Genomic DNA, 15,709 nt, shown 5'->3' with positions numbered 1-15,709 from the left:
TATGAGTGTACCTTTTTCCCGCATCCTCTCTAACACTTATTGTTGCCTGTCTTTATAATAGCTGCCATTCTGACTGGAGTGAGATGATATCTTAGAGTAGTTTTGATTTGCATTTCTCTGATTGCTAGAGATGATAAGCATTTTTTCATATATTTGGTAATTGATTGTATATCCTCTTCTTGTTTTCTTATGTCTTTAATTTTTTCTCTTTGTTCGTATTCTTCCTCTCTTGTCTATTTTCTTGGATTTTCTTTCTAACTTTTTTCCAACCAACAGCCAATCTCTGTCGGTTCCTCTTCCACTCTTCCTGTGAATTTTCACTTCTAGCTTCTCTCTTCCTCCATCATGAATACTGCATACTACACTACCTCTGTTCTCTCATCCACCATTTGAAATTGTAAATCATTTTAACAAATACTCTGTTTGTACTATAGAGAGTTATTGAATTCATCATTTTGGTTTAATGCGAGAAAGCAGTAGATGCCTTAGTGAGAGATAGTAGCTTTAAGGTGAAAAATTGTGTACACTGGGTGCTGTTTGTAGGGTATGGCTGCCTGTTTCCAGGTCTTGGGGCCCCACATGTGGCTGGGACAGCTCTTGGCGATCAGCCAGAAGGCGGTGCTGTGGGCGGTGACGGAGGAGGTGGACCACCTCCAGGATAGGTCCAGGACTCTTCCGCCTTCGTGGACAGCTTGTGCCTTCCCTTACAGACTATGGGATGGGTGTACACAAATAAATAATTCAGCAAAGTAGCAGGATATAAAATCAAAACCCATAAATCAAACACATTCCTATACCTCAGCAATAAATCCACTAAAAGAGAAATTAGGAAAACTACTCCATTCACAATAGCCTCAAAAATAAAATAAAATACCTGGGAATCAATCTAACTGAAGAGGTGAAAGACCTCTACAATGAAAACTACAGAACACTAAAGAAATAAATTGAAGAAAACCTCAGAAGATGGAAAGATCTCCCATGCTCCTGGATAGGCAGAATTAAAATCATCAAAATGGCCATACTACCAAAAGCGTTATACAGATTTAATGCAATTCCTATTAAAATCCCAATGACATTCTTTATAGAAATAGAAAAAGGATTCATGAAATTTATTTGAAAAAATAAGAGACCCAGAATGGCTAAAGCAATTCTTGGCAAGAAAAGTGAAACTGGAGGCATCACAATACCAGACATTAAACTATACTATTATAGTACTGGCACCAAAATAGACTTGTAGACCAATGGTACAGAATAGAGGATACAGAAACAAATCCAGATAAATACTAGACAAGGGGACCAAAAACATTCTCTGGAAAGAGAGACAGTCTATTCAACAAATGGCACTGGCAAAACTAGAAATCCGTATGTAGCAAAATGAAATTAATTCTCTATTTCTCACACTGCACAAAAATCAACTCAAAATAGATCAAAGACTTAGGCGCTAGAACAGAGACCCTGAACCTAGTAGAAGAAAAAATAGGCCCAAATCTTTACCACATCAGCCTAGGATCTGGCTTCCTTAACAATACTCCTAAAGCACAAGAAGTAAAATCAGGAATCAATAAATGAGATGGATTCAAATTAAAAAGCTTCTTCTCAGCAAAGGGAACAATAACGTGAGTAGAGAGCCTACAGATTGGGAGAAAATCTTTACCACATGCACCTCCGATAAAGCATTAATTTCTAGGGTATATAAAGAACTCAAAAAACTTAACACCAAAAAAACAAATAACCCAATCAATAAAAGGGCTTAAGAACTGAACAGACACTTCACAGAAGAAATACAATTGATCAACAAATACATGAAAAAGTGTGCAACATCTCTAACAATAGAGAAATGCAAATCAAAACTACTCTAAGATTTCATCTCTCTCCTGTCAGAACAGCATTCATCAAGAGTACAGGCAACAATAAATGTTGGCGAGGAAGTGGTGAAAAAGGTACACTCATACATTCCTGGTGGGACTGCAAATTGGTGCCACCACTATGGAAAGCAGTATGGAGATTCCTCAAAAAACTGGGGATGGAACCACCATTTGACCCAGCTATCCCATTCCTTGGGTTTATATCCAAAGGACTTAAAATCAGCATACTATGGTGACGCAGCCATATCAGTGTTTATAGCAGCTCAATTCACAATAGCTAGACTAGGAACCAACCTAGTATTAAACCCAGATGCAAAAAAAGACCACCAACTTCAATTTTAAAGCAAATTTGTATTTATGTACACAAAGAGGGCTGATCAATGGCCATCTCTCCTAACACGGGCTGGACAACAGCACCCCAGCTCTCCAGAAACAAGGTTTTATAGCACAAAAAGTTGCAAAGGGGAGTGTCTTGAGAACTTACAGCTTACAGGATTTTGACAAGCATAATACAAGTGCAGATAGTAGGTTAATGGTCTACATGGCATGATATTTCAAGATAGGGAGTAAATTCAGATCCTAACATCAGAATTTATGAGGTGCCGCTGAGGTTTCAGAGAAGGCTGTTACCTGGTCAGGGAAAGCCAGACATGGGTGAGTTCAAAACATGGGCAGGAATTCCAAACAAGTTTAGAAATTGCAGTAATTTATAGTAAAACAGAAATTAGCTTTTCATGACTTTGTGATGAGATGGCTCCCAATCTTAAAATGGAATTAGGCTGGGTTCATCACTAGGTGTCCCTCAATAGATGAATAGATAAAGAAAATGTGCTATATATATTCAATGGAATATTACTCAACTTTAAAGAAGAGTAAAATTATGGCATTTGCCAGTAAATGGTTGGAGTTGGAGAAAACCATGCTAAGTGAAAGAAGCCAATCCTACAAAACCAAAGGCTGAATGTTTTCTCTAATATGTGAATGCTAATTCACAAAGGGGGGTGGCACTAGACTAGGGAAGAATAGCATTACCTTGGATTAGGTAGAGAGAAGTGATGGGAGGGGAGGGGAAGAGAGGGAATGAAGGGATAGGAAAGATAATAGAATGAAACAGACATTATTACTGTATGTATATATGTGACTACATGACCAATATGATTCTGCAACATGTACACTCACTCAGAAAACTAAGAAATTATATCCCATGTATGTATAATATGTCAAAGTGCCTAAATGCATTCTACTATCATGTATAATTAATTTTAAAAAATTTAAAAATTGTTTTAAAAAGCCAAAGTTCATATGTTTTCTTTGATATGTGGAAGCTAATCTACAATAAGGGGTGGGGGAGGTAAGAAAAAGGAATAAAGATCAGTGGAGTAGAAAAAGAGGAATAAAAGGAAGGGAGAATAGATGGAATAAGAGTGGAATTAATCTAATATAACATATATGTCATATATGTCCTATGCACATAAATTAATATAAGAGTGAATCTCACCGCCATATACATCCACAAGAAATTAATTTAAAAAAATAAATAACTATGGGTAGAGGGAAAGAAGCAGGGGTCGGGGAGAGAAGAGGAAGGAATGATAACTTGGGATGGAATTAGAATAAGATATTCCATGCTTTTACAATTATGTCAAAATAAATTCTTTTCGTGTATAACTAAAAAGAATTGAAAAACTAAGTTACTTCCAGAAGAAAGTAATATAGAACATTGTGATAAAAACTTTAAAATGGTATTATGAAGCTCAATAAGGTCGGTAAAACAATTCATGAAAAAATTTTCAAACAAAAGAGCAAAATAAGAACTGACAAATATAAAAAAAGAACAATGAAGAAATCTAGAAATGAAAAATAGTCACTAAAATATAATTCTGAAGAGTACTAAAAATTCACCTGAAATGCAAGATTGCAGCAAATAGATAAAAAATATTTCTAAAACATTTAAGAGGCATAGACATTATACAGAGAAGTTCTAATTAGGATTTTAAAGTATGAAGACTAGCAAGAATGGAAGAAAGGCAACATTTGAAAAGAATATAGTCTGGACTTATCCAGTATTAAAGAAAGACATGAATATTCAGATTGAGTGCTTACAAACAAATGAACAATTAGACTGCAGCAAGTGTTTGATCAGTTACAAACAATGCTGAAAGGCACTGGAATATTAAAGTTAATTACTGAAAAAATGATTATCAACCTTGAATGTAACCCCCAACTAATCTATTATTAAGGAATGAGGACAAATTAAAACAACTTGAAACATAAAAAGGTTAAAAACTTATCACACAGAGAAACTCACTAAAAGAATTCTTAAAGTTCTGAAGAAGAAAAAAAACACAAAATATAAGAAACAACAGTAAACATATTCATAAAATAAGCTAGCAAAGTACAGACTCTAAAACAAATAAACAATTTTTACCCTTAAAAAATGAACTAAAACTCTAAACAATAATAGTAAAATGGATAGGAGGAAGGTATTCAGTAAGTGGAAGAAGCATTTACAGTTACTCATTTATGCTTAAAAAAAAAAAAAAAATTCAAGAGCACCAACTAAACGTGAAATTCAGTTAGATTCCAAACCAGGAAAATAAAAAAAGGAATATAGAAACTTTAGTCACCTAATAAATAGTAGAAAACAACAGTGAACATAAAAGCTGAGAAACTAAAAAATATTCATCTACACAGTTTAAGAACTGCAATTAAACAATAAGAAGTACATATCAAATCAAATAAAGTTAAAGCACCACTTAATAGAAGGTTTGAAAAAATGGGAAATAAATAACAAAAAAACAGAAGTGGACAAATCAAACAGAAAAAAAAATGGAAATAAAAGCAAAATTTAAGTAAATAAAAGTAAAAGTTTTTATTATTTTAATGACAAAAATTGTAAGCAACCAAGATGTCCTTCAAAATAGTGAATAGATAAACAAGTTATGTACATCCTTACAAAGTAATATTGCTAAGCACTGAAAGGAAATGGAGCTACCAAGCCATGAAAAACATAAATCTTAAGTGCATACTAAATAACCAGAAGCTAGTTTGAAAAGACTACACACTGTGATTAGATCTACATGACATTCTGGAAAAGGCAAAAGTACAGAGGTATTAAAAAGATCAGTGGTTGCCAAGAGTTTGCAGGGAGGAAAGAATAAAAAGGCAGAGCACAAAGAATTATTATGGAAGAGAAACTATTCTATTTGATACTGATAGTGGGTATATATCATTACTATATCATTACACCTTAGTCAAAACTCACAGACAAAGGTTGGGGTTGTAGCTCAATGGTACAGAGATTACATAACATGCATGAGAAACTGGGCTCAACTTGAGAACCACAAATTAATTAATTAATTAAAAATAAAGCTCACAGACTATGTAATATCAAGAGTGAATCCTGATATAAACTATTGACTTTAGTTAATAATAATGCATGAATATTGTGTCATCAATTTTAACAAAAGTACCACACTATTGCAAGACATTATTAACAGTGAAAATGAAGAGTATAATAAATAAAAAAAAAAAATGCTCAGTTTTTCAGTACCTAAAACTACTCTAAAAAAAAAACAAACAAAACAAAACATTAAAACAGAAGATGGTATGAATTCAAGGAAAAAGATCTATAAAGCTTCTATTGATCAAGTTGGTTTTTTATTATTATTGATAAATTTTTATAAAGCTGGAAGAACATCTACTTGTGATTTAAACAAAATCTAGCAAAAAGTCTTTTATGTAAAAGATACTTAACAAATCATTGTGGAAAAAACGAGTAAGTAATAAAAAGAAGGAATTAATAATCAATGCTGGCTTGTTTTCTATCAGCTTTCACACTGGGCCACAGCATATACATCTCTTTTGAAAATTTACCTCTGAAACCCTTTATATTTCACATACAATAAAATAAATGTCCTGAGGTCACTAAATTTAATATATTTCAAATGTTCTCTCCAATAGCATAATAAGCAGTTGTAAACAATTAAAAATTTTAAAAAAGAAACCCATTTTAAGATTTTATGACACTGAAATAATGTTGGGTATTAAATCAGGATAATTTACAAATTTTCTACTCAGGCTGAAATTCTAAGCAAAGTATAAAACCTAAATAAATGCATTAGTGCATAACCAAAAAAAAGCCTCAAGAAATAGAGAATAATTCTGATTCTCATAAAGAAAACCCATGTGTTTTCTTTCAAATTATACAGAGACACACATTTTAAAAACTAGAGTTGTTCTACACATTAAAGTCATAAACAGCATATAAGCTACATAAAAACAAGCATAGTATGCAAAAAAACTATTCAATAGTCTAATTTTAGATAATATACAATTTGATTTGCATATAATGTAAATAATGTACATATTAAAACTAAGAATAATGAAGTATGATAAAAGTAGAAGATGTTAAAAGCTGTGTAATTCTGAAAAAAGCTTTAAAATGACAGTTCATGTGGAATTAAATATTAGATAATTACAATAAGCAGAAATATTTTTTAATTTCTAAATTATTCTTAGTTTGGTTTGTTGCATAGAAAACTACTAAGTATTCTACATTTCAAAATAGTTATAATAACATAAGAAAATACCCATGAAAATTAGGACATCATTTACTTATTGCTAGGAAAAGATGTGCTGTGCAAATTGTTGCTTACAGGGAATCAGATGAATTATATTTTCATAATAGCTAATGCTCATTATTTAAAGATATTTAATCTCATATAACTTACCAAACCTAAAACAAAGGTCATATAACACTTAAAATTAAGACACTTGGAATGTGAACACCACTTATTTCCCATATACTATTATTAATGTTTAGTAAACAAAGTTAAAACTAGGAATCAATGTATATTTAAAAACTTAGGGCTAGGGTTGTGGCTCAGAGGTACAGTGCTCACCTATCATGCATGAGGCACTGGGTTCGATTCTCAGCCCCACATAAAAATAAAATAAAGATATTGGGTCCACCTAAAACTAAAAAATGAATATTAAAAAAAACTTACTTTATATATATGGCAAATTGACAGTTTAATTGTTAGAAAGAAGTCATGCTAGTTCTAATTACCTCTGAAGAAAACACTTTATGATCACTTGTGTGAGTATATAAAACTGAACAAAATACATGCACTACGTCTTAAGCATTTAAGTGAATGCCTTCAGCAAATTTCTAAATCTAATAATCAGATTTGTGTAAACAAACTGACAATACATTCCAGGTAATTCTCAATATGTGTGTTCATCTGAATTAGTCTTAACAACATTTATTGTATTAAATAAAATGTTATGACCCGATTCTTTTAAATAAATAAACATACACATATACACACAAAAGTTCTAAGACTTGGAAGGAAGCAAGATGATAGGTATAAACTGATGAAACTTCACTAGATTATGTCCAACAATTAGGAGTTTTTAGCACACAGTAGAGAATGAATGAATGAATTATGTCAAAAGAAAATGGAGGGGTGCAATCCAGCTGGCAGCCTCTGCCTCCTGCAGTCAGACCAATGGAGGATACAAGGGAACCTCTAAAGGAAGAAGCCTATTGGTAAGCATGATGACTCCCCACCTCCAATCACCAGAAAAGGAGTTACAGTGGAACTAGGTTTGGAACCAGATATTTTTATGGATGAGTTTTTTCTATGTCCACCTTCACCAGGAAGCTTACTACCATCTTTCTTCCAATTGTCTCAACAATTGTATTTGTGGTTGATTTGCCAAGGAATGGCATGACCCTGCTGTTCTTTCTTTTCCAAACAAGGAAGAAATACCCTGCTGTAATTTATTTACATGGCAAATATGACCTTGACAAACTTTCTGTTAATTGGTTCTCCTTGAAGACTGCCTACCACAAACAGGGAAACAACTGGATTTATGGGGAATCTCTTTGCAAGGTGATCATTGGCCTTTTTCTATGGGAATATATACTATTCCATTCTCTTCATGACCTGCCTCAGTGTGCAAAGGTATTAGAGCATCAGAAACCCCATGGTGCACACCAGAAAGAATGTAAAGATTGCTGTTTGTGTCTCCCTGGGAATATGGCTGCTAATTTTTCTGGTCACTGTCTCCTTATATATCAGGAAGCAAACCATCTACCTTCCATGTCTTGCCTGAGGTGATGTTGGTGGGAGACAAGTTAATTACTTCCCCTCTCTGGACATTGGAGTCTTTGTGTTCCCAACTTCCCTCACAGCCTCTGCCTACGTGCTCATGCTCAGAATGTTCCAATCTTCTGCCATGGGTGAACACTCAGAAAAGGGAGAGGGCCATCACATTCATTGTCCCTATCCGGCCATATACTTGATCTGCTTCACTCCTAGTAACTTCTACTTGTGGCATTATTTCCTGACTAAAAGCGGAGGCCAGACCCATGTCTTTGTCTTGTACACTGTAGCCCTCTGTCTGTCTACCCTCAAAAGCAGCACTGACCCTTTTGTCTATTACTCTGTTTCTCAATTTCAGGGAGCATGCAAAGAGTGCTCTCCTTTGTTGAAGACTCAGGACTGTGAAGCGAATGCAAATATCCCTCACCTCAAATTCTCCAGGAAATCCAATGCTTACTCTTCAAGTTCAACCAGTGTTAAAACCTATTAAGTTTACCAGCTCCACAGATAGTTTTACAGAACTATGTGAAGCCTGCTTACCATTGTGGGGAGGTGGCTGTTATTTCTTAACCAACCAGGGCTTAGCACGTGTATATGCAGCTTATCCCAGGATTGCTGGAGACTTCCTTGTTTGCATAAGTCTCCCACATTATCATAGATATGTGTCAGAATTCTCCTACTTAGATGTCTCAAAAACTGAACCCACAGAGGAAGATATAGCAAGATAAAGACAGAAACCCTGTTATCTGCAAGAACTACACCTGACATGAGGACTAGGTTTCTGTCTGACACTAAGATAGGATCCATCTTAGTTAGCCTTGTTAGGGCTTGAGGGCCTCTAGAGAGCAGTCTAATTGACTGATTTTACAAATGAGAAATCTGACTTGGTAAACAAGCTGCTCAGAGTCAGATTTCCAACCAATAGCATTGAGGTTGGGTTAGGCAACACAATTCAAATGTTCAGTAAGAGGCATTCTTGTACACTTCCTCAAACTCACTGGGGATCTTGCTAAAAGTACAGGTTCCTTAGCTTTGGTAATAACAACACAAGACTGTGGGAATAGGGACATTTTATAAACCTGTGTGATGTTTACACACGAGTTTGAGAACCACTGGTCTGAGGTTTGCTGCCACTTGACGAGGTGCCTCAATAGTCTGTACAAAGAAAACCTAATAAGAAAGTTTTGCACTGGGTGTGGTGGTGCATGTCTATACTCCCAGTGGTTCAGGAGGCTGAAGCAAGAGAATCAAAAGTTCAAAGTCAGCTTCAGCAACTTACGGAGGCTCTAAGCAACTTAGCAAGACCCTATTTCAATATATATATTGAGATATATATATATATATATATATATATATATATGGGATTGGGGATGTGGCTCAGTGGTTAAGTACTCCTGGGTTCAATCCCTGGTACCAAAATAAATAAATAAATAGAGTTGTGCCTCTTTGTATTCAGCTTATAATGAAATTTTCTGGTTGACTTATTGGGCTTTTCAGTTATTTCTTTATTTATCCTTGTGTTTTTGTGTGTATCACTAGTCAAGAAAAATACAATGAGGCTCTCTAATAAAACAAATTTTGTATCACTTTTTACTAACATCAGTTTGAGTAAGACCATTTTGTAACTAAAAATAGCATTTACCACTTAGTATTTTTTAAAAAATGTTGGCATATTTATTGTCAGTGTTGTTCACTTCTTACCAAATATAAAATTTCACAGTGTTCACAAGGCTTGAACCACACCTGTTTGGAAAGCAGCAGGAATACACAAGGATTTGCAGCATATTTAAGAAACACCTGACTCCAAAATGACTTTATATACCTGTTGTATTTCTGACTTTTAAAGTTATGATTGGCTTATAAATAACACATGATCCTTTTTCTATGATTTAAAAAAAAAAGAAAGAAAATAAATGGATGCTTCTTGAGCAACCATTCCAATTAAGAGCACTTTAGTTTGGAATCTTTTATTGCTGCAAAATGGTAATGGCAAGCATTTCTAAGTCCTAACTATGAGCTTAATAATGAATAATATTTTTTTTACTCATATCATAACAACATATAACCTCAAAAACTTGTGAGATGGACAGGAATCTTAAAAGTCATCAAAATCCAATCTTCTACAAATTTCAACAAAACGATGATTCAGCAAATGCTTCTATATCTGCAATAACAAATCACATTACTCACCAACAGAGCTCATTATTTTAAAGGAGTCTGAAAAATGAAAAGGTCTGCCTGAGCTGAGATGTATCCTCAAACACCTTTTTATCAAGATATACTAGTTATAACCCTTGGACCACTCTTGTTTCACTTATAGCTCTTAAAATAATATGCTTATCCCCCATCCCACCATAGCTTTCCCTTGAAGAGGATAGCTAATTATACTTTCTTTCTAGTACTCATCATAATACATGATTTCTACATCCTTCACCAACTAGTAACTCTCCTCTACATAACTTCAGTAAGATTATAGCTTCTTTTAAAGTGTGCCAGTAATCTGAAGAGCACAAAAATGAAAAGAATTATCATCACCCATGCAGAAGGCTATATTTTAGTTAATAAAATTATATTGTTGGCTAGTTATACAATATTATTTACAATAGTCAATATATAGGGAGCACTCACCATATGCTAAGCACTATTATAAGAGCTTCAAGAGCATTACATATTTTCATAGCCATAGCCAACCTGGATGGAAAGCTACCTATACGGTCTGCACATAACAAGTAATAAAACTAAGACTCAAAGAAGGCCAAGGTCAAACAGTTTTTAAATAGAAGAGCTAAGGATCATACACATGTCTAACCTCAGTGTCTATATCTTTAACCATTTGAATTTATAGCTGTCACTGAATTTATTTTTTATAGATACATCTGTTAAAACAGATCTTCCTATCTGGACTAACAGTATTCCTGGATATAAATATTTAACCTTATGTAGTCAGCACTTTCCTAATATAGATGATAAATCTTAAGAAATCTGTTATAGCAGGTAAAATACTTCACTATCTTACCCTTTTCTTAATGTTACATTCAGGTAAAAATAGAAGAAATGATTCTTGAGTTTTCTTCATGAAAATCTCATCCCTAAAATGCTTTCCTATAAGTAGGAATAAACAATCTAAAATAGGAGACAATATGGAAGTATTAAGAACCTTGGGAGAAAATGACCATGTCACTTGAGGATAAATATATATCCATAAATTAAGAAAAAAGAACAGATACATCTGATCCAAGTAATATTCCAACCAAAACCAATGAGACTAAAGTTTTTTAAAAAGTCCAAAATGATGGAAGTTTCAATCATGTATTTGGGATTGCCTTTCTTAGCATAATACTAAAGGAATATTTTTACATGAAAAGATAGATGAACAGACTGCCTCCTTACAAAAACTTTCAAATCTTAATATGCTTCTTATATGTGAAAAAGTAACTCCATCTAATGAAAAATGGGCAACTCTCACAAGAAAAATAATAATAAGTTTACAAATAACATGAAAAAAAATCTTTAACCTCAATAGTAATTTTTAAATGTACTTACTAATGAAAAATGGGCAACTCTCACAAGAAAAATAATAATAAGTTTACAAATAACATGAAAAAAAATCTTTAACCTCAATAGTAATTTTTAAATGTACTTAAGAGAGTAAGATACACGAGGTGTGGTAGTACAAACCTGTAATCCCAGCTACTTCGGAGGCTGAGGCAGGAAGACTGCAAGTTTGAGGCCAGGTTAGGCAATGTAATAAGAACCTATCTCAAAATAAAAATAAAATGGGTTGGGAGTGTAGCTCAGTGTTAGACCATTTGTCTAGCATGTATGAAGTCCAGGGTTCAATCACCAGTACTGACTCTTAAAAAAAAAAAAGATACTATTTTCTCTCTATTCAATAGGCAAGAGTTTTTTTTTTTTTTTTTTTTTTTAAGTATAATATATAAGATTGTCAAGAATGACAGCAAAGCGCGGTGGCACATGTCAGTAATTCCAGTGGCTTGGGAGGCTGAAGCAGAAGGATCACAAGTTCAAAGTCAGCCTCAGCAATTTAGCAAGGCCCTAAGCAATTTAGCGAAATCCTGTCTTAAAGTACAAAATAAAAAGGGCTGGGAATGTGGCTCAGTGGTTAAGCTTACCAGGGTTAAATCCTCAGTACCAAAAAAAAGAATGTTCAGTACAAGGACACTCCTTACAGGTAGAAATGTAAAGTAGCAGATTCAAGGCAACTGGCCCTCTGTATTAAGAGAGTATGCACCTATGAATTCCACAAACTATACATCAAAAAGTAGTTGAGTGTCCTGGAGTTCAATACTTGGTACTCCAAAATAAATAAATAACTATTGAGATCTTAAAAAAAAAAAAATTTTAGGAAAAAATGCATCTTTCTTGAAAATGTTCAGACTTCTTATTCTTGTCATTATTCCCTACACAGTATAAAAACTATTTATAAGTTATTTACATTGGATAAAATAACATAAGTAAATTAAAGATTATTTAAAGTATACAGGAGGATGTATACATACTATCATATGCAAATATTATGTAATTTTAAATAAGAGATTTGAGCATACTTGGATTTTGGTATCCATGGAGGCTCCTGGGTATTAAGGGACAACTGCAATTCAGAGATAAAATTTTCACTGATAGGAACATATTCAAGAAAGAATAATTGCTTAGCATAAGAGTCTCTGGTACAAAGACTATTATTTATAATAGTAAAACACTAAGTATAACTTATATCTTCAATAGCAGATAAATTTCCCCAGGCACAGTGGCATGGGCCTATACACTCAACCACCAGTTACTTTAGAGAAAGAGGAGAAAGCAAAATCATTTGAGCCTAGGAATTTGAAAGAAAGAAAGAAGGAAGGAAGGAAGGAAGGAAGGGAGGGAGGGAGGGAGGGAGGGAGGAAGGGAGGAAGGAAAAGATGGGGGAAAGAAGAAGGAGAAAAAGATAGACTGGGGGGGCTAGGGTTGTGGCTCAGTGGCAGAGTGCTCGCCTGGCACGTGCAAGGCACTGGGTTCGATTCTCAGCACCACATAAAAAATAAATAAAATAAAGATATTGTGTCCAACTACAGTTAAAAAAAGTATTTTAAAAAGAAAAAGATGGGGGAATTTAGATATAATGATAAATCTAATATTCTGCAACCATCAAAATTATATAATAGAATATTTTCATAAAAACATGCATAGGAGAAAATTTTAACTAATAAAAAAATAGGTTCAAAATGTGATTCTGCAACCTGTACACTCAGAAAAATGAGAAATTATACACCATTTGACTCAAATGTATGATATGTCAAGATCATTGTATTGTCATGTGCAACTAATAAAAAAAATTGCAAGTTTAACAAAAAACAAGTAATTTACATTATAGACAAAGAAGAAGATAAATTTGTACAATAAGAAAGTATTTCCTTATGTACCAAACTTGTCATCAAATTTTTCTGTCTGGTTTATTAATTTTTATTTATTGTTTGTGTTCAATAATAATTTTTCAAATTTCCTTGAAAATTTTTCATTAAAAATTAAATTAAAACTTTCATATATGTATATGCATAGATGTATATTAAACACATATGTAACTTATAATTGGTTACTATAAAAACAAGGTATATTTTGAAATGCAAAAAAAAATAAAAATAAAAATAAAAAAAGTAGGTTCAAAATTATATATACTATATGACCCAATTCTTAAAGTGTTTATATTTAAAAATTCATACTCCAAAATATTTATAGTGGCTTATAAATGCATAATGGTGACATTATAGATTCTTTAGATCTCATAATTTATAAATGTTCTGAATCTCTATAATAATGATATATCTTTTTAAATTAAGAAATGAAGTTGTATATAAAGATAAGTGGCATTAACAACGGCAATCACACTAGAATTTCCATCACAATCCAGAAAAAATTAAAAGAAAAAAACTGGGATCTAATAAACAATAGTTAAAAAAATTAACCATAAAACTGGGGAAAAAAAAAACAGAGGGACATTAGAGAAAAAACAGCAGCAAAATTACAGTGAAAACAAACATTTTCTATGCACATTTTAATAATATATTACGCTATGTCTACAAGTTTAAATCTCTTTAGAAAAAAAAAAAAACACCTGGGTACACAAAAATGAGAAATAACAAAGTCCTTTTATCAATGCCCAAACAAGGAAATGAAAACAAAAAAATGTTCTTCTTTGGAGAAGATGGGAGAAACAATCAGTTCTCAACTAACTTTCATCTTCTCTACAAAAAATAGTGGCTTTAAAAGCAAAACAAAAGCCATAAGCACTATCTAAGGTAAGGAAGAAAGTAGTAAGGAATATCCTGGCCTCTCTGAATAAACTCAGGTTTTCAGACACTGAAAGGTTCAGAACTATATATGGATTTAATATCACAATCATTGTTGTTTCTAAAAACAATGATTATAGCCAAAGTCTCCAACTTAAAACAAAATAAATCAATGGATTGTGAAAACTACTTAAATGTTTTATCTTAACATTGAGGCATGTCAATTTAACAACAGACCACAGGATTTGCAAGTCATTACAAAACAATCTTAATTAGTTTCCTATGAGACTATTAGGATAGTCATTCTAAGACTGACAGAGTAAATGAAAGTATAAATGATGAAGTATAAAAGATGAAATGACAGCATTCTACACATCAGTACTACTGGAACACTGAACAACCATTTCTAAATTCTACTGATAATGGATTAATATCGATATGAAGAAAAACTGAAGGAGTTTTGCACTTAAAAAAGACTAAGGAATGAAAAAGTTAAGTGCTATAGTATGTTAAGAATGCAGTCATATAAGACCAGGTATGTATGACTTTGTTGTCCTACTGCATTTATACAGGATTAATGACCAAAGTAACAGAAGTAGTACCAGTTCAGCAAAACAAATCATTTACAAGAGAACTACTCTAGAAAGGATATGGTACCTTCTGAAAAAAGGAAACTTCATTACAATAGATATGCCTCATTGCATAGTGATCCTCATTTGGATAGAATGCTAGACACAACTACTATACAGGGTTAAGAAATTCTATGATTCTAAACATTCTTTAAAAGTATAATTTTTGACTGGGGATAAAAAGTAGATTTTCTTTTGATTATCTGATGTAAAGTCTGTAAAAAAAGCAATATATATTAGGTTCTCCTAGCTGAAGAGACACAGTTTTAATCCAACCTGGTTGATACTGTTGTCTTCCTTACTGCTCAGTAGTGCTAATTCTACCAAAGAGAAAGTATGGCACCTACAGAAGGGAGAAACTTTTCATAAAGCAATGATACTAACTATATAATGAGATTAATAAAAGTAATAACAATGTTGTGAGGGAAGGGAAGATACTGGGGAATGAGAATGATCAAATTATGTGCATGTACAAATATGGCATGATGAATCTCACTATTATGCATTAAAAATAATAATATTGCCATGTTTCAGCACAGTAATATTTCAAATACCTATCATAGGTAAAAATAAATAAATAAATCACTGCATCCTGTTTGCCTAACTATAATATGCATTAAATTAGTGATTCTCAAACTGTGGTCTGAAATCTCTACAAGCCTTTCAAAAGGTCCATAAGGTCAAAATATTTCATACTAATAATAAAACATTATTTCTGTTTTTCATTCTTAACTTCTCTGGAGTACAAAGTAAGTGAAATTTTTCCAAAGTCAAATAAAGTAACATATGATATTAGTAGATTGAATGCAGAA

General features: G+C 32.8%; 1 protein-coding gene and 1 pseudogene across 3 annotated transcripts in view; one reads left to right on the top strand and one right to left on the bottom strand.

Annotated features, from left to right (window-relative positions):
• Positions 1-15,709, bottom strand: part of Ascc3 (activating signal cointegrator 1 complex subunit 3) — a 364,887-nt gene that overhangs the window by 311,148 nt on the left and 38,030 nt on the right. The gene's annotated exons all lie outside the window — the stretch shown is intronic.
• On the top strand, positions 7,309-8,468 carry LOC114086856 (proteinase-activated receptor 2 pseudogene; annotated as a pseudogene).

This window comes from Marmota flaviventris, chromosome 6 (assembly GCF_047511675.1).
Source record: "Marmota flaviventris isolate mMarFla1 chromosome 6, mMarFla1.hap1, whole genome shotgun sequence".
Taxonomy (NCBI): domain Eukaryota; kingdom Metazoa; phylum Chordata; class Mammalia; order Rodentia; family Sciuridae; genus Marmota; species Marmota flaviventris.
This window is presented reverse-complemented; position numbering and strand designations above follow the sequence as displayed.